Below are 19,850 nucleotides of genomic sequence, written 5' to 3'. Positions count from 1 at the left end.
GTGCATATACCAGCACATATCAATAATAGCAGTCATAACGTGTGGATTTAGGGTAAATTAAAAATTTTGTTTATTTATTTATCTTTGTGCTAGTATATGGGGTAGGACAGTAATCCTCAGGTTTTTCACTTAATATTGGTGCTTTACCACTTGAATCACAATTCTACTTCCAGCTTTTGGTGGTTAGTGTTGAGTAAGAGGTTTGTGGACTTTCCTATGCAAGCTAACTTTAAATTGTGATTTTGAGAGTTCAGTTTCCTATTAGCTCACATTAAAGGCATAAGTCAAGTCCTTTTAAAAGGTGTATTGTTTCACAAGGGTACTGCTTTCTCTAAATATGGAAGCCTATAAATTACCATTTCTGTACTTTTTTTTCCAATCCTGGGACTTGAACTCAGGACCTGAGCACTGTTCTTGGATACATATTGCTCAAGGCTAGCCCCCAGCCACTTAAGCCACAGCACTACTTCCAGATTTTTCTAGGTATGTGGTACTGAAGAATCGAACTCAGGGCTTCATGCATGCACTCTATCAGTAGGCCAAACTCCTGGCCCTAAATTGCCATTTCCATTTGAATGTTTGTAAGCAATATTGTCTATAAAATTGTACATGCATCCGTTTGAATATACCACTTTGATCAACTGGATTTTCTTCTCTCATTCTTTCCCTCATTTTCTGTAATTCACCCAAGAATTGATCTTTTGGGGGGCTTGGCCTCTGTTTTAATGCTGGAAACAGATTTTCTACCTTGATGAATGAGTTCTGCCAGAGCCTATATACTTTGAAGCCCTAGAACCTCTTGTGGTAATAATGAGAACTCTGCTTCCTAATAGGTATTGCTGTTAACTCTAGTGAGAAAAAAAGGGATTTTACAAGATGATTTATTGACTACACAAAGTGATTCCCAAACTGATTTGCTGTCTGACAGGTAACAATAGTATTACAAGTTGATACTAAACTTACATAAAGGGAAAGCAAATATAGAAACTGATTTTTAAAATGTTTCTGTGCTGACATATCTAAAATGAAAAGATCTAAATTCTATCTTAATGGATCACAGGCTTGGAAATGAACTGCATGTAATATAAATAGTCAAATACATGAAGTCTGTGAAGGATCACAGATAACCTTGAAAGAATAATTATCTTTGGGCCTTTCCAATTCCTTGCCCTTCTTTTTGTCATCCCAACAGACTGAAACTTCTTTTTCCATACTTTTTGATAATGGTACTTTGTGCATAATACAGCATAAAATGCTGTGTACCAGCTATTGAATGTCTTGAACCATAACCCCACATTCCGAAATAAAATTAATTCTGATCATATTAAGTATACCACAAAAAAAGAAATTTCTTCATGTTCTGTAACACAGAAGAGAAATAGCTTCTATATTTCTTCCATGATGTGTGTGAGTGAATGTGTCCTAATTAATTCTGGCAAATAAAGGATGGGAGTTATGTAATTTTTGTACACATACAAGGAGATAGTAAGAGGAAAAACATTGCCTGAAATCCACAGAATTATTAAAGTTGAAACTAAAATCAATGTCAAAGGTTGTAACTGATACTGTCTCTGTAACTTTAATAAAGTATCAATATTTCAAATATATTATCATGACAATAATTGACTTACAAGATAAGAGAAAAAATATATACTTTAATGTACTTTTATTAAGAAAAGCAATTTCATTTTCTTGGAATTTTTCCTTTCTACACCTGGAAAAAAATTCCAATGATTGTTATATTGAGTTCTCTCTAATGAAATTCACCAGAAATTCTTGAAGATGGGATAGAAGGTACAGACTTAAATGTTTGTTCTCCAAGCCAATTGCTGAGTTTTTACATTTAAATATATATTTACAAAAAGTCTTGATTAAAGATAAAATAATGTCATTTTTCAGGGAAGTGGGTGAAGCTAGAGCGAATCATGTTGAGTGAGACAAGTGAAGACCAAAGGAACAAAAAGCCCATGGTATCCTTAATATGTGGCTATGTGGCTATTAGATCCAAACAGTACAAGATCGAGGACTCAATTTTTGTATACCCAATGCTATGGACACGGTATTGGAGATAAACACAACTACATAGACATAACCTATGACTCTGTAGACATAATGTTTTATTACATAGTTTAACATGTATCTCTGATATACAAATCCTTACACTAATTTTGATTATTTTCTAAAAACTAAGTGCCAGTGATTGTATATAGAGATTCCCTTCTTGAATACTTGTTTGTTAAACATGTCATTTGAAATATGATGTAAAGATCAATGTTAATAAATTCTTTAATAAAAATAATAAAATAAAAAGTCTTGATTAACTTATAAATAAATCATTATGGAATTACCACCCATATATATATATATATATATACTCTTTATTTTTATAAATGAGTCATTTTATGCCTGAGGTCAAAGGAATGATGCATATTTATACACTTAGAGGGAGCTCTGAGATTCAAAGTTGTACTTCCTGATTTGCCTGAATGTAATTCTTTGCACTTTACAAACTCCTTTTTTTGTGATATTTAACTAGCTTTGGAAATTGCAGATTCTAAGGGCTGTGAATCCAAATGCTTGTACATTTGGCTTTTCCTTTGTACATTTTATAATAGCTCAGTGGTTGTGGAGAAGGTAATCTACTTCTCAGTGTGCATGTTCTTTTACTACGGGCGATAATCTACTGAGTTCTGGAGTTCCCATAATATAAGCAACTCCCTTTGTGACTTTCAATTGCTGTAGGTTTGTAATGGTGCTTGGCACTTTAATAATTAGTCTACAGGGAGCTTTAATAGAGTAGGGCAACTGTTTTAATTAACTTAATCCCCAGAACATGAGTTGACCATTAGACATCAAATCACAGTTTAGCTCCGAGAGTGTTTGAACTCTGAGGAAATCACATTTGTAAGTACAGTGGGAATAACATTATCTTCTGTTATAAAACAATGCAGCTGCAACCGATTTGGCTTCACTGGCCTCTGACACTGTGGTAAATGGAAGCCATTATTTCCATTGCTATGAATGTATAACAGACACTGCTCAAAGTTTGGCTTTGGGTAGTGTAGAAATGTAGTATACTGCCCTAATTCATGAGAAGCAAAAGATAAATAGAAAGGAATAGCCATTTTAAAACTTTCAGACTGTCTGTTTTCAGCTGAGTAAAGAAATACATTTACCAAACCATTTAAAAAGCCAATTCAGCTCAAAAAGTATAATATGCAGTATGGCATTTTTATGCTCTGATAACTTAGTTTATGTTACTTTCTTAGATGGTAGGATTATGTTTAATTCTCTCACTAGTTCAAAATCTTTTACTCTATGTAAACAATATACAGAAAAAATGCTCGAGGCAGAGGTCATGAAAAATTGCAATTGTTAAATGATTGAAAGTCAGAATTTACAAAATATATTCTCATCTCCATAAACAGATTTAATTCTCTTAATAAATTAGATGCTTCCATTAATCAGTGTACCTAATAAATCTGTATTTCAAATTCAGCATCTCTTAGACAAGATAAGAGGCATATGGGGTCAAAATTTAGAAGAAATGAAAGATTATTTTGGAGGACTTAAAACAAAATAGGACAAATAAGCAAATGGTTAGTAATTATTATGTGATTAAGTGTATTGATAATGCTTATCAGATGCTGGAGGAAGACATAAGAAAGACAGTGTACACTGTCTACAATTTTAAAAGTTTTCATAGCTGACATATTTGAACTAAAAGGCTGAAAACTAAGAAAAATTAGGTCAGACCTCAAGGGGTCTAATCAATTCTGGACAAAAAAAATACATATGGCATGGTTTAGGTTTAAGAGAAAGGCTGCTCATTTTTTCATCTTCAGGGGATTCCAAACAAAGTAGCTCCAGTGGTTCACATCATAAACCTATCTACTCGAAAAATATCTTGGGAAGCTAATTTCAAGGCCAGTCTGGATAGAAAAAGTCTGCCAAAAATCCTAGATACATAAGGCCATATAAGATGACGCTAAATGAAAGGACCTTCAGGACATAGAAACAAAAGCCATATAATGAGTGATTGCTGTCCTTAATATACTATGTTAGTTCTCATCTCTTTTGCTGTCCCTTGGTTATCTCATATTGTTATCTGATATATTCTATATATGTTTATTTGGTTATTTGAAATTGGATAGGGAAGGGGGTAAAACAAGATGAGGGATGGAGTGGGGGAGGGAAATGAGGATCAAGACATAAGAAAGGGTATCAATGTTTGTGAAATAATGTACCTTATATCTGGTGAATATAATGCAATGCTTCTATTAATTACAATAAAAATGCATCCAAAAAAAAGAAAAAAGAAAAGAAAATGTGTGCAAGATTCCACCTCCAAAGTAACCATAAAGCATTTCTGGAGGCATGGCTCGAGTGGTAGAATATCAGATAAGCACATAATCAAGGTGAGTACAAGGTGCTGAGCTCCACAAAAATACCAGATTTTATGTTTTTTTTTAAATAGTAGATGAATCTAAAGGATGATTTAATCATACATTATATTCAAAATATAAGAAATAATTGATATTTGATGGATATGTAAGACTATTTTCACATATAGAATAGACAATGTACTTTTTGCCTGGCAATTTTCATCTTTTTTTTTGGTCAGTTATGGGGCTTGAACTCTGGGCCTGGGCATTGTCTCTGAGCTCTTCAGCTCAAGGCTACCACTCTCACTTGTGCTGCAGCACCACTTCTGGTTTTCTGGTAGTTAATTGGAGATGAGTCTCATGCTGAGCACGGTGGCTCACACAAGTAATCCTAGGTAATCAGGAGGATGAAATCTGAGGCTCAATGTTCAAAGCCAGCCCAGGCACAAAAGGACCTGATGCTCTGATCTCCAATTAACCTCTAGAAAACAGGAAGTAGAGCTTGGCTAAGGTAGGGTGGTACCTTTGTGTTCAAGCCCCATGGCCCACAAAAAAAAAAAAGAGTTTCATGTACTCATGGAGTTTTGTGCCCAATTGGCTTTGAATCAATATCCTAAAATCTCAGCGTCCTGAGTAGTTAGGATTACAGGTGTGACCCACTGGCATCCAGCTAATTTTCCTTTTTAGTAACATAATAATAATGTATTGCTTCTCAGAAATTCAAATGAAACCATATTATTAATGAGCAGGCATGATACTGATAATTTTTATGAATATCATTTGATTTTTAAATAAAACCTACATTAAATATGAATGATTGAATAAATTAAGCTAAAATTTGCTTTGAGATGAACTGTGAAATCATAGAACATCAGATATGGAGAGAGATCTTGATAATCAAATGTATAACATTGCTAATTCTTCAACATTTCTTACATTTTCAATTAATATAAGATAGAATACTTTTATTATACTATTAGAATGACTCATTGTTGTTTTTAGACTTTTTGTCCTTGTTCAGATTTTCCCAGGTAAGGTGATGTGGTGGCTCACACCTCTAATTCTAGCTATGCAGGAGTTTGAGATCTGAGGAGGGCAGCTTAAGAACAGCCACAGGGGATAATTTCAAGACTCTCTTATTTACAATTAAAACCTAAAAAGTCAAAAGGAGAGATGTAGATCAAATGGTAGAGTTACAGCCTTCAAAAAATAAAAAGCTGGTCCAGGAGTTTGGCCTAGCGGTAAAGTGCTTGCCTAGCATGCTTGAAGTCCCAGGTTCGATTCCTCATACACAACAAAGCTAGAATTGATGCTGTGGTTCAAGTGGTAGCCTGAAGGAAGCCCAAGGACAGTATTTAGACCCTGAGTACAAGGCCCAGGACTGGCAAAAATAAAAATAAAAAATAATAAAAAGCTAAGGGACAGCACGAAGGCCCTGAGTTCAAGCCCCAGTAATGGCTGACTTTGAATCCATATTTCCAAATATTACTTGACCCACAATGCAGTGTCTAATGTCTCTTGAAGAATAAATGTGAGAAATAAAGAGTACATTTGACAAACTAGCAGCTAAGATCATGCTCAAAATGATGTGTGACGTGACTGCCTCTGGATGATATCATGTGAAGTGAAATAATCAGGCACAGAAAGAAAATACTGAATGATATCACCTATATGTGGACTGTTCAAAGTTAGTCCCAGAATAACAGAAGATGAAAAGTATATAGAGGAATGTTAAACAGAAAAATGGGGAAAAAATGAGATGTCAGCCATAGGTTAAAGGGCATAAATTTGTAAGGATAGTAACTTATACTAATACGTAATACTGTAATATATACTTGAAGGATTGGTTCCTTTAAGTTCTGTTCTTAAGTATAAATAACACTACAAGGGGGTTTCATTGTGACAAGTCCAGGGACCATTGCTCACCCCCAGTACAAACTCTTCCACACCAACCATAAGTGTCAAACAAATATGGAGAGCTCCACAGAAGTGACAGGAAATAATGAAAGAAGCTCTTGATCTCAGAGTAACATACACCATGGCTTCCTCGCAAAGGAGTAAAGTAACAAGTGAATATCTTAGGCCAGCCAGTCAATGAGAAATAGTGCTGCTTCAGAAAATCAAAATCTCAAAAAGTCTCCAGAGCTACCAAGATTGACATTTTTTTAAAATATTCCCTACCAAAAGCCATGTAGTACCCATATAATGTTTCAATTTCCAAAAAAACCAGAAAATAAGTTAATGTAATCTTACATGGACTATACTAGTCTCTACAAAAAAAATCCCTAAAATGAAATCAAAAGCATTCATTTATTCTAATTTGATATTGGAGAAGCCTACAAAGTAGGAACACATATCTATATCTATATCTATATCTATATATACATACAAAAAGTCATAGTCCCAGAAAGTCACAGCTCATCCATGAAAGACATACTGGTTTCTGCTTACTCTTCTTGACATTCTGTACTACAGTAATTAAATTTCTCCTCTTGTCATAGTCACCTAGCTAATTATCATCAAAGGTCCTATATAGTTCTGTATATTCAAGCATGTGTTCTGTCTCAGTTGTGTGAGATCGTAGATGTCTTTTCTGAACACTGTCTTTTCAACACTTGATTGTAATAAAATATTCATGTATTCAACAACAAATCTTTTGAAAGTAAACATGTGGCAGTACAGAAAAATACAGCAGTATTTGATCCTGTCATCAATCAATTATGTTTAATGAAATTTTTGATATTGTCTTTGACTAAAATTTGGGAATTTAATTCAATTGTGAAATGAAACAAATGCAGAAACGAGCTACTCTGAAATATGCAAAACCCATAGGTTTTGATCACATGTATAATAATCCAGAGTTGACCAAGATGTATTTTATGTAGCCTGAAAAGTCTGAATACGATTAATAGCACCATTTTTAAAGGTGAATGGCAGTGCAAGCATTTTATATTGGCAAAGTGAGCCAGAAAAGATTTTTACTTCTACTTACTCACGCTGTAACAGTTACATAAAAACAAATAATTAATGAATCTATTCCACATTCTTGTGATGCATTGATTGATATCACGTTTTTCTTTGGAATTTTTTGTTTTATTTTGTATATATGACAGAGTTAAGAATACAAGCTGTATCTGTTTTGCCAAGGGAAAATCTAATGTTAAAATACTCTTGTATTTTTCAATCCATTCACACCAAAGGCTTTGAACTATGTTTTAAGTCAAAGTTCTAGAAATGAGGGCAAGAGATACAATATTCTGGCACTTTCTGAGATATTTATTGGAAGTTTTCCCACAAAATCGAGGAGAATACAATCAGGAGAGAATCATTGTAGATATGGACAAAAGTCCAATGTTAGTGAGCAAGAGGTATTTTAGGAAAGAGAATGGTAAATAGACACATACTTGCCTTAAATATAAATTGCTGTCCTGTGGTGGCCCACTGAACCTTTTGTTTGTACTGCACCTCCTTTCTAACCTTTCTACACTGTGAATGACAACTTTGTGAATTAAAAAAAATTAGCTCCTAACAGCTTATAATGAATGTTTGATTACTTTGTCTTGTTAGTTTGGTCTTGTACAATTTAATAACAACCCAAACTTTTCATAATAACTTTATTCATTAAGTAGGAATACCCATTATAAATAAACACCTCATAGGTTTGTTTTGATGGATAAATTAGATAATGTATAATTAGCCCAGAACATGATAATTAAAATGCTGAGTAAATCCCTGCTCTTGTTTTGTTACTGTCATAATGGCCTAGAAAAACACGTACTTAAAACAGATATTTAAATGAGACATATTTATAAACAGGAATACATCTTTTATTCTTTAGTTGCTTAAATTTTCCATTTGTCTGAACTAACATTTATTAAGAATAAACAGTAAATTTCTATAACCAGTTTTCCTAACAGCTCCTCAGGAAGCAATGTATAACCTTGCCAAAAATTCATTAGGTCTCTGTTGTCTACTTTACTATATTTAAAATCCTTCTATTTGAATACAAGTAGTTATAACAGTTTTTTATACAGAAAGTAAGCCATTATTGTAATAAATATCCTCAAGTAGCCAAATTGAATATTTACTGCCAATAAAAGTGTAACATGTTTTGATTAAATACCAAAGAAACTAATAACCAGAAGATGCCACTTGGTGTGGTTAAGTTTAAAGACATGCCACTTTAAAAAAATATCTTTTGAAACTGATTGAAATTGTTTTGGAAGAGCAGGAAGGAGTGACAAAGGGGAGATGATGAGGTACGATTGATTGAATTGTTTTGTAGAAAGGTAATAATGTATAACAACAGTAAGCTAACATTTTCCCCTGATACAATTGTAGCACTTCTACCTGGCTATTTCTTTCTGTTACAATTATTTTTTTTTTGCATCTATCCAATGAAAACTGTATAACTCCAGATGGTGATGAGTATAAGATAAAATTGTTTGCTTCATTGCTTTACTGTATATAAAAAGAAGATGAGATGAGAAAGAAAATGAGCAATCTGCCTTTAAATTCAAGGAGCTTCTAAACCAAAAGAATAATCCTGGGTCAGAGAAGCTCCTGTAGATAGCGTTCTTGCCTTTAGCCAACATTTAGCAGTTTATTTCTACCTCTTTAACTGCTATTAGACTTAAAGTAGGCTTCAATTCATCTCAGCCTTCATTCTTCTGAGCTACACTCATGTTTAATTTTCCCCCACATAGCTCCTGTGCCTCAGGAAATACATTTTGAAAGCATGAATTATTGCAAAGCTTTGGATCTTATTTGTTCAGTACCAACTTGTTCAGTCAGTATTTTCAGAGCTGAGAGTAAGTCAAAGAATAGAAAACAAAGACCCCACATCAGTGTGCCTACTTTGTCATAACGATTGACCTACTGCATTTGAGATGCCATGTGGTGATACGAGGAGTAGGATTTTTAAGACCTGAGTATAAGATAAAATCTAAATTTCTTGTGGAACTTTGTGATGCTATCAGTCCTAGAGGTTGCCATTTGATGGACAGGTTAAGTTCTAATTTCATTTTTCCTCTCCATATGCATAATAATCTGAATTGAACAACAAGAATTTTCCTTCATTAAACCCAATTATTCATCCAGAACCACCATCACAGATAGATTAAGAGTGAGATTCCTTAAGTATCTGGGCATGTTGTAACCTACTCAAGTTAAGGCTTAAAATGACTTATCTGATAAAGCCCTCTGGGATATTCAAGAGTATTTATTTTTCAGAAATGCAACAGTATATTGTGTGGAGATACTGAACTCTGTTGACTATCTGTCATTAGTAGGATGGAGGCATGGGATAGGAACCTAAAGAAGTAACCAAATCCTATATATGAATAGAATATTCTCTCTCTCTCTCTCTCTCCATATATATATATGTATATATATATATATTCTTCTCTGTGTTTCTCTCTACATACATGCAACTGTCATTCATTCTTAGTATACAAAGGTATAAAGGTATGCTACTACTCTGTTTCATCTTCTCTTCCTTTTTTTTCTGTTTGCATGTTTCTACTATAACCATTCCTCATGTATCAGTTAAATCTTAGTAGCATACTAGTCAAGAAGTGAATTGTGTGTTGCATGCTCTGAAGGTAGAGCAGTGGTCTCGAAGTTCTTCAGGGAGTCAGGATCTCTGTCCCAAGACACGTTGTCTGTCCCAAGACAACCGGAACGGTTAGATTTGTGTGGGTAAACTTGCCATCATTATGACTTGTTCTGGAGCCAGATAATCATTTTCCCTTGTAGAAATAAGGATAAAAAGTTAATTCACAATAGGGTCCTATAGCCAGGCAGCATGGAGCTTGGAAGAGATCACTACACTTGAATTCATTTGGATAGCTCATTGCTTGCTCTGGAAAACAATTCATACGTGGCTCTTTCCTGAGATTTCCTTGACATTAAATCAATTCTATAGACAATAAGTGTGTCTATGTCTCTGTGTTTACTTCTGTCTGCATGGTGAATATGTTGCTAAAAGAGAGATCCAAAGCAAGATACTTCATTTTGTGAAAATCAGAGATTCATATTGTATTTCTCATTTTCACCACTTTTCACAGTGCCCAGGCCATAGAAATACATTGAATTAATCTTTCTTGAAAAAATACACAGGGGACAGTGCTAGGGGCTATGTTATTTTATATCTACTCCAGGAACTTGCTCTTTAATGGAAATTACATTATCACTGTCTGTGCAATGAAAAATGAAAGTATTTGATCAGGAATTATTTGTCTTATCTATCTTTCTTGGGTACCTGGATATTTAACAGAGGCCCAGAGGAAGGAAAAATGAACATTTTCCTCTGAGCACAAGACACACTTCATTCCAAAAATACTTGGTTCCTAGCCATGGCTTCCAGACTTCCATTTATCTTTACTTTAATTCAAGATTACGACTGAAAGCTAAAGGTCACTTTATTTACCAAAAGCAAAATGTCAACAAATAAGCATTCCTTCTCCTGCCTCCTCAAATCAGCATGCACAAAACAGCACACAATGCTCTAAAGCCTTCTCCACCGAGATATTAAATGAAAGCATTAATCCATACAAAATATGTTAATTTTTTGACTACTTAGCCCACAGGAACAGAAAGGATAATATGCCAGGAATCAAAACCTTGTCTTCTAAATAATCTAAGTCTTACTGAGCAAGAAGCCATGGGAATCATTGTAGTGATTCTGGAAGATTTGGCCTGGGAAAGAGATCATTTGGGTTTTAAATAGTGCAAAGCTATGAAATATCTATGTGACCATAGGAAAACACCCTTGAAATGCCCGTGTACATCTTTGCCCATCTACAAGTATGTTAAAACTTAACTGGAGGGCTGAGAATGTGGCCTAGTGGTAGAGTGCTCGCCTAAAGCCAGAAGTGGTGCTGTGGCTCAAGTAGTAGAGCCCTAGCCTTGAGAAAATCTAGGGACAGTGCTCAGGCCCTGAGCTCATGCCCAAGACTGGCAGAAAAAATAAATAAAAAATAAGAATAAATAAATGCAGTTCTAATGAAAGAAATATAAAATACCTCTAAGAAGAAAAACATGCTAAATCCTAGAAACAAATGCACATATAAGGGCTGTGGGAAACCCTAGCCTGTACTTTTCCAAAAGAAACACTACAGAGAAGTCAGACTGAAGAAGAGCTAGTGCTGCTGAGTACTGGAGACAAGGTCTGAATGCATACAAAGCAGGAAAATGACTCCCAAAACATAACAGGTGGTGCATTGGAGTCTCAGGAGGAGAATGGGCTTGATGTACATGCTTGTTTTCCTCCATTGCTTGTTGCGTTCAACTGCAATAACACAAAAATTCACTGGCTGAGCGAAAACACATTTGAACTATGACTTCTCCATTATGCTAATATCCACCCCATATTTATCAAGAACATGGGAACTTATTTGCATCACACAATTTCTCATTTTAGCAGATGAGGCTATTGAGATATTTATTAAATGTGGTGATAGATTTTAGAGTGTTCAGCTCTGGGGCAAATTACCTTGTTTGCCACAGTTCCTGGCACTTTTTATTTCCTCATTAAATGTATGTTAACTAAGTTTCTCTTGAACTCCTGTAAAATTCAGTAGTTTTCTGAAACCAAGGATTTATTTATTTTTTTTTCAGGCAGAACATATTAGTCACCTACACACAGATTCCCAGCTTCTTTCTGATCAGAGACTTTCATCATTTGTGTTCACAAATTTCTTTCATTAGAAATTTCATTAGAAAATGTGTAACTTAACCTTGAGATTAGATGCTAATAGGAAACTGCAATCAACTTCTATTTATTAATTATAGGTTTAATGTGTTATTTCTTTAAATTTTAAATGCCAAACTATGAGCAAATTTTCATGTCCAATTAAATGAAGAAGAAATCACTGAAGCTGACTAAAGTACATTGTCCAATGTCTAGGCTATTATTTGCTAGAGATGGAACAAAAATCCAAATGATCAATCTCTGACATTTAACTTGTTTTTTTCTGTTAAATGTTCATGTGAACATGACAGTGGTAAATATCTTATTCACTTCTGTGTCAACTTGCTTCCTTAAAAAAAATTAAAGAAGCAATGAATAGCTTATTTCATTCACTGTCAACTGTGGTCTAAGAGAAATTCATACTTAGTCCTAAGCCAAAATTACTTGTCTTAGAATTAAGAATCTGCTCAGTTTTCTTTTTCTTTCTTTCTTTCTTTTTTTCTTTCTTTCTTTCTTTCTTTTTTTTTTTTTGCCAGTCCTGGAATTGAGCTCAGGGCCTGAGGCTGTCCTTGGACTTTCTTAAGGCTAGATCTCTACCACTTAAGCTTCAGCACCACTTCTGGCTCTTTTTCTATATACGTGGTACTGAGGAATCAAACCCGGGTCTTCGTGCATGCTAGGCAAGCACTCTACACTAGGCCAAACTCCTGGCCCCAAATACATCTGTTTTGTTAAGATATCCGAGTAAGCTCTTGGTCCCTCTGTAATGGGATTGTTAGATTTCTTACAATTATATTTTGAAAATTTATATAATTTGGGTAAAGCATTTTCAATGTCTGTCTCCTGCTCGTTATTTATTCATCCACATGACATTTTTTTTGTTGCAGAGCAGAAACATTTCATCTTATTCACATCCCATTTATCAATATTGTGTTTATTGGCTGTGTCTTTTACGATCTGATTCAGTATATGCCAACTCTTGTTTCTCAGCCAACATTTATGAGATAAGCCAAATCAATAAGAATTAAATGTGTTGTATCATGATATATGGCTAAAGAATACTGTCAGAGCATTCAAATAATGACATTCATAATTATAGAATATAAAATACACCAATACAAATGTTAATTTAGTGGATATAGGATCTCAATGTAAATTCAATATTTGTTTTAAAAATCACTCATATTACTGATGGATAGTAAAAAGAAGATAACAATCATTTTATGTATCAGAAAACTGAAGCTCAAAGAAATCATATACATGCATACACACATGTAATATATATATTTTAAGGTCAGATAGTAGATAGTGTTAGAAGGAGAATCCAAAAAGATCTAAACACATATGAGTTTTATAGCACAGAAGTTTTGTTTATTTAATAAACTAAGTCCATTCATGACTAACAAAGAAACTGGACATGCCCCCAAATATGTTAACAGAGTTAATAATGTGGCAAGAAAAGGTTCCAGTGTTTTCCTCATTTGAGCATATGAGGTGAATGTACTCTTCAGTTGCTGCAGAGAGCTCCCTCCTCTCATACTTCCTTATCATTTAATTATTAGGCACTTCTGCTAACCATTAATTATGCGACATCAAGTATGCTTACATTATCCTTTCAAATAGATACGATATCTGATTGATTTGCCTAAAAGAACCCCCCTCATCTCATTGTCAGTTTGCATAAATTCACATGCAACGTGATGTTGCACAGCGATTCATTAGGCCTGGAGAAGAGCAGCAACAACTGTCACAACGGGAGGCTCTGTCTCTCAAATCATCACCATGTCATCTGCAAAACGATTCCATTTTGCCAACTTGCCTTAGTCTGAAACGTGATGAGGTGTTGAAGAGTGTAATCTCTCCTGTTCTTTGCAGAAAGATTCCAAAGGGAAACAAACAGCCATGACCACTGGCAAGACATCTGTTCTTCAAGGGACTGGTAGTCTCTCCTCAGCTGGTCCAGTGCCTAGAAGGAAGGGCAATGGGTTTAGATACTAGTGCCTACTTGACATGCTGGTTGACTGAATGAGAGTACTGAGTTTAGGGAAGATAATAACTTGTTTCCCACACTGACAACATGAGGTTTGGATTCAAGGTGAGTGACGTGACGTAGCACAAATATTCTAACGCTATTTCCCTTTGCTTCTTTATATAGTAAAACTTGTAAGGCACCTACTATGTGCTACAAAAGTACTTGAAACTATTGCTACTATATGCTCTTTCAGCCTATTACAACAACCCTATGAATATTTTAGACATCACAAATTTGACCATTGTCCCCCAAAGTCCACTAGACTCCAAATTGTTTGAGGATCTTCTGTGTTATATTACCAGTCCCTATTATTCATTATTTATCCAGCAACCACAAGACTAACCTAAAGATCCTGCTATTCATATTTAATAATTGCATGGCTTTATTAATTTATCATTTTAAATATAAATTTAAGTTTTATTATAAAGGTGATGTACAGAGGGGTTGCAGTTACATAAGTAAGGTGATGAGAACATTTCTTTTTTTACAGTGTTACCCCTCCTTCATTCTCTCTCACTTTTCCTTCTCCCCACTCTCTCCCCCACAAGTTATAAAGTTCATTTCCAACATATCTAGTGAGTATCATGGTTGAATTAGTTTGCCCTTTGTCCCAGCATTTCAGTGATTACCCTTCCCTTCCCCAAATCAGATAAATGTGAGTAGAAGACATAAGGTACAGAAACTCTAAACAGTGAAAAGAAAGAAAAAAGCCAAAGGGAGGAAAAAGAAATAGCTACAAACAGTATAATAAAAAAAATACCTCTTGTTTCCATTGTTTATACTTCATTTCAATAAACGATTTTATATGGTCATGCTAAGTTATATTGCTTTGCTTCTAGTGGTATTCTATTATTTAAATTATCTCCATTCCCAAGTGGATTTTAGGGAAAAACTGATCACATCATATGCATTTATATGTCTTATTGCAATTCAATTTAATATATTGATTGATATTATAAAGATAATGTACAGAGGGTTACAGTTCCATAAGTCAGGTAATGATACAATTCTTTGTTGACAGTGTCACTCCTTCCCTCACTTTCTCCCAGTTTTTCCCTTTTGTCCCCACCCACAAGTTACGAAGTTCATTTTCAACAATGTCTAGTAAGTCCTGCTTCTGCATTTGTTAAATATTTGTTTCTCCATTTCTGTGTCCCCTGCTTATTCCCCCAAAGACAGATAAACAAACAAGATACAAAGAAAGAGAAAACAAATGCAAGAACAAAAATATATCCTCTTGCTTCCATTTCCTGGCATGCATTTCAATAAACATTATTTTATATGATCAGATGCACATCGTATTGTACCTCTGTTTTCCTCCACTAAGAGTATCATCCTTTGGCTTTATTGTATGAATACCTTAAGTCCTGTATAATTTTTCATGCCCCATCCAATGTACTTTATATCTACTTTCCTCATATGAGAGAAAACTTGCACTGTCTCTCTGTGTTTACTAGACCTCACTTATCATGATTTGTTCTAGTCCATGTATTTCCTAGACAATGATATAATATTACTGTTTCTAATAGCTGTGCAAAATAATTCATTTTTAATATAATAATTCATTTTTAATATAGACATAATTACAAATATTTATATGTTGCAGTGTGAATGATTAATTCATGACCATTAACATATCCATCACTACATGTATTTGTAATTTCTTCATTATACAAATCTATAAAGCTCACTCTCTTAGAAATTATGAAATAAGTATATGTTACATTATTAGTAACCACATTCACTCATTTTCTAATAACAATGAATATTAAATAATGTTACCATATTGAAAAACTATAGGGAAAACCACTTCATACCAGTCTTTATGTTTAAATACAATGCAGCTCAAATTCAAAGTTATAAATGTCATAAAGCATTTAAGTAAAAAATCCTGAACTTGTGAAGTCAATGAGTTTTCCTCTGTTCTTTAGAAATTCTATTGGTTTATTTTCCTTTCCTTTATTAAAAAAAAACTTTAGGTGGACAATGCAATTATAGTGGCCTTTAATGCTCCAGAGTTACAAAGCGAGGATATTTTAATACTTTTCTTATGCAATGAATTATATCAGTTCAAGTACTTTTTTATCAGCTTCAGAATTTTATCATTTCTTTGTTGTAAGAATGTCTTAAAAGTCCTCTCTTCTATCTATTTGAAGTATACAATGCATCCTGAATAATGCAAATCAGAACAGTCATTATGTTTTAAGAAATTTAAAATTAAAACTACATTTTCTGTACTTATGGCCTTATTTGCATTTAATTATTTTGTCCTCACACCATCAAAATTCAGAAATTAATGGGTTGAAGCTAATATTATATGTGATATAAGATATATTACATAGTGTCTCGTGTTTGGCCTAGTGGTAGAGTGCATATATAGCATGCATAAAGACCTGGGTTCGATTCCTTGATACCACATACATAGAAAAAGTCAGAGTGGTGTTGTGGCTCAAGTGGCAGAGCTCTAGCCTTGAGAAAGCCCAACAACAGTGCTCAGGCCCTGAGTTCAAGCCCTAGGACTGGGGGAAAAAAGATATATATATATATATTTTCATGACCTGATTTTGGAAATGGTAACCCTTCTGTACATCACCTTTATAAAACCAATAAAAAGTAACCAGTGAAAAACAGAGACAGAGGCATGACTCAATGGTAGAGTGACAGTCTAATAAGCCAGAAGCCCTCAGATCAAATCCCAGTAGCATGAAACAGAAAAATGAGAAAGGAGAGAGGGAAGTATCATCCCATTTCATCTGTTTAGAGAAGGAGATTACAGATTACCTTTTATTTCTAATTTTATTTATGTAGTTAGTTTTATTACAGGACAGGATTTTGCCACATGGCACCAACTGGACTAAACTCATAATCCTGGTTTTGTCCACTATATTGTGGGATTACAAGGATGTATCATTGTGCCCTGCCTTAGGTGATGATATATTTCACAAAACTTGTTAAGGCTCACCCTGTCTTCATTCATTTTTATCCTTTGCAGATATATTATATATAAGAAATATATTATATGTAAGATAAGATATATGTATATTATATACAATATATAATATGTATATTATATATATGAGAACTTTATAATCATATAGGGACTATAACTAGATGAAAGATTTATGAATCCATGGTGAATGGCTGATGTTAGTGGAAAGCTGCTGGTTGAGTAATTACTTTATGTAAAGGCAAAAAAAATGAGTGCTTGATTTTCTGCAGTAATTCTGTCAAAAGTCAAGATGTATTTATCTTGTGTATTTATCTTACTACTTCTTGATTTCCTGTTAATTGCCCCTTATAATGAGTGTTTACTCTGTTACCAAGACTGCCTTGGGCAAGCCTCTGAACAATCTGAGCCTTGAAAAGAAGATGATGGAGAGCGGGACTGCGTCTGCCGCGGTGTCTCCATGGTACCACCCTGGCCTCCGACTTCAACGACTTCAGAAGGAGATGTCTCTGGGCGCACGCACCCTGCCACTCTTGGTGTCCATGGTGTGGGGAGAACAGAGAACCGAGTCTAGAGAAAAAGTCTAGAGAATAACTTGTGGCGCATTAATGTGACTGTGAAGATCAACTTGTGTGTGTGTGTGTGTGTGTGTGTGTGTGTGTGTGTGTGTGTGTGTGTGTGTGTGTTGTATGCGTTGCCTTTCCCTGCCTACCAGAAGCGAACCATGAAGGGCGGCTCTTCAACTCCCCCCACAACCTGTTCCTGTGGATGAGAACACCCCTGCCCACGTCCACATTAAACCACACCTCCCGAAACCATCAGCGACCGACCGTGGATACCCCCCTGGAAAATCATCTTCCCGGCGTGTGGGATGCAAGTGGGAGAATCCACCTCCTTACCTGGAGACTACACCACCATCTTCAGAAAAGCTCGTCTCTGTGATACGGTGGGTGACCCCTCCACAGAAGATGGACCACTCCTGTCTCTGTAATGATAAGAAGATGGACAGTCTCGTGAATGCGGTTGGTTGTCTCAAATCTGAGATCAAGATGCACAAAGGTGAGCGCCAGATGGCCAAAAAGGTTTGTGGAGGAGCAGAAGGAGGAGGGGGAGGAGGTGGCCCACGAGCTAGCACAGACGGAGCCTGAGAGCACCTGGTTGAGGCACCGAGCGCATCAAGGAGGAGAAGGACTTCACCAGGCTTCAGAAGAAACACCTCCAGCAGGTGTCCCAAGCTGCTGAAACAAGCAAGGGCCTTGAAAGATACCATCCGCAAGTTAAAAACCGAGAAACAAATGACCTGCACGGATTTCAAGAGCCTTCCAAGGCAGAAGGAACTGGTCCTGCAGAAGCTGAGCACCTTGGAGGAGACCAACCGCAGCCTCCGAGACCTGCTGGGGATGGAGCAGCACTGCCAGGCGGATTCTGATCCACTAATGGAGCAACAAGCTGCTGTACTGAACCAGCTGGCAGAGGCTGACTCAGAGAAGGCGCGCCTGCTGTTATTGCTGCAAGCCAAGGACAAGGAGGTGGAGGAGCTCCTCCAAGAGATACAGTGTCACAAGGCTCAAGCAAAGACGGCATCTGAGCTTTCCAAGTCCATGGAGTCCACGCGTGGGCACCTGCAGGCACAGCTTCGGTGCAAAGAAGCTGAGAACCATCGCCTGTGCATGCAGATGGGAAACGTGGAGCGCAGTGGAAACCAGCAGAAGGTAGAAGTGGAAGCCATCACGGAGCCGCTCAAGGAACTGAAGCAAAAGGGAAAGCGCGATAAAGAAACCTTGAAGAAGGCCATCCGAGACCAGAAGGAGCGAGCTGAGAAAAGCGAGGAGTATGCCGAACAGATACACGCGCAACGCGCCGACCAGGATCTTCATGTAGCTGAAGCTCTATCCACCCTGGAATCCTGGAGGAGCGGTTACAACCTACAACCAGGTCGTGAAAGACTTTGAGCTGGGCATTCTTGTCCTAAACCACCGAGTGACAGATCTTATAAATCAGCCTCAAACCTTGGAGGAGAAGATGAGGGAAGGCAGCAATAGCCTGATGGAGAGACTGTACCGGCTGAATATTCTGCATTCAAGCTGGAGAACGAGAGGCTGAAAGCTAGCTTCGCCCCAATGGAGGACAAGCTCAACCAGGCCCGCCTAGAGGTCCAGCAGCTGCAGGCGTCGGTGAAGAACTAGGAGGGGATGATTGATACCTGTAAGAGCCAGGTGATGAAGACCAGATTGGAAGCTGATGAACTGGCTGCCCAGCTAGAGCGCTGTGACAAAGAGAACAAGATCCTTAAAGACCAGATGAACAGAGACTGAAGCGGCAGGTCGGCAGTTCCAATCCCAGCTGGCTGATCTAACAGCTGCCTGACATCCTCAAGGTCACCGAGGTCAAGCTGGCCGAGTGCCAAGACCAGTTAACTGCAGGGCTACGAGAAGAAGAACATCCACCTCACAGCCATCGCATTAGATCTGTGCAGCCAGGTGAGGGACTGGCAGAAGGGGTCCCACAACCTGTCCTGAGCAAGGGCCTCCTTCCCAAGGGAGCTGAACGCCCCCCAAAGGAGAATCACTTCCTTTTTCTTGCCTGCCGCTTTTTGAGAGGACTGAGCTATCATCAGTGCTGTGAAATAAAATTCTGGTGTGCCAAAAATAAATAAATAAATAAAAAGAAAGAAAGAAAGAAAAAGGTGATGTAAAAGAGGCCTGTATTTCAGCCGTATCTGTTGGTTAAAATCTTTTCGAGCACCATAATCAAGATATTAAAAATATTAAATAAGGCTGATAAAATATCACT

The 19,850-nt window shown here is 36.2% G+C and overlaps 1 pseudogene; it reads left to right on the top strand.

Moving 5' to 3' along the window:
• The first annotated feature begins 17,772 nt into the window (after positions 1-17,772).
• LOC150055902 (outer dense fiber protein 2 pseudogene) lies at positions 17,773-19,576 on the top strand (annotated as a pseudogene).
• Positions 19,577-19,850: the final 274 nt, after the last annotated feature.

This window comes from Megascapheus bottae, chromosome 13 (assembly GCF_031878675.1).
Source record: "Megascapheus bottae isolate mThoBot1 chromosome 13, mThoBot2.hap1, whole genome shotgun sequence".
Lineage (NCBI taxonomy): Eukaryota > Metazoa > Chordata > Mammalia > Rodentia > Geomyidae > Megascapheus > Megascapheus bottae.
This window is presented reverse-complemented; position numbering and strand designations above follow the sequence as displayed.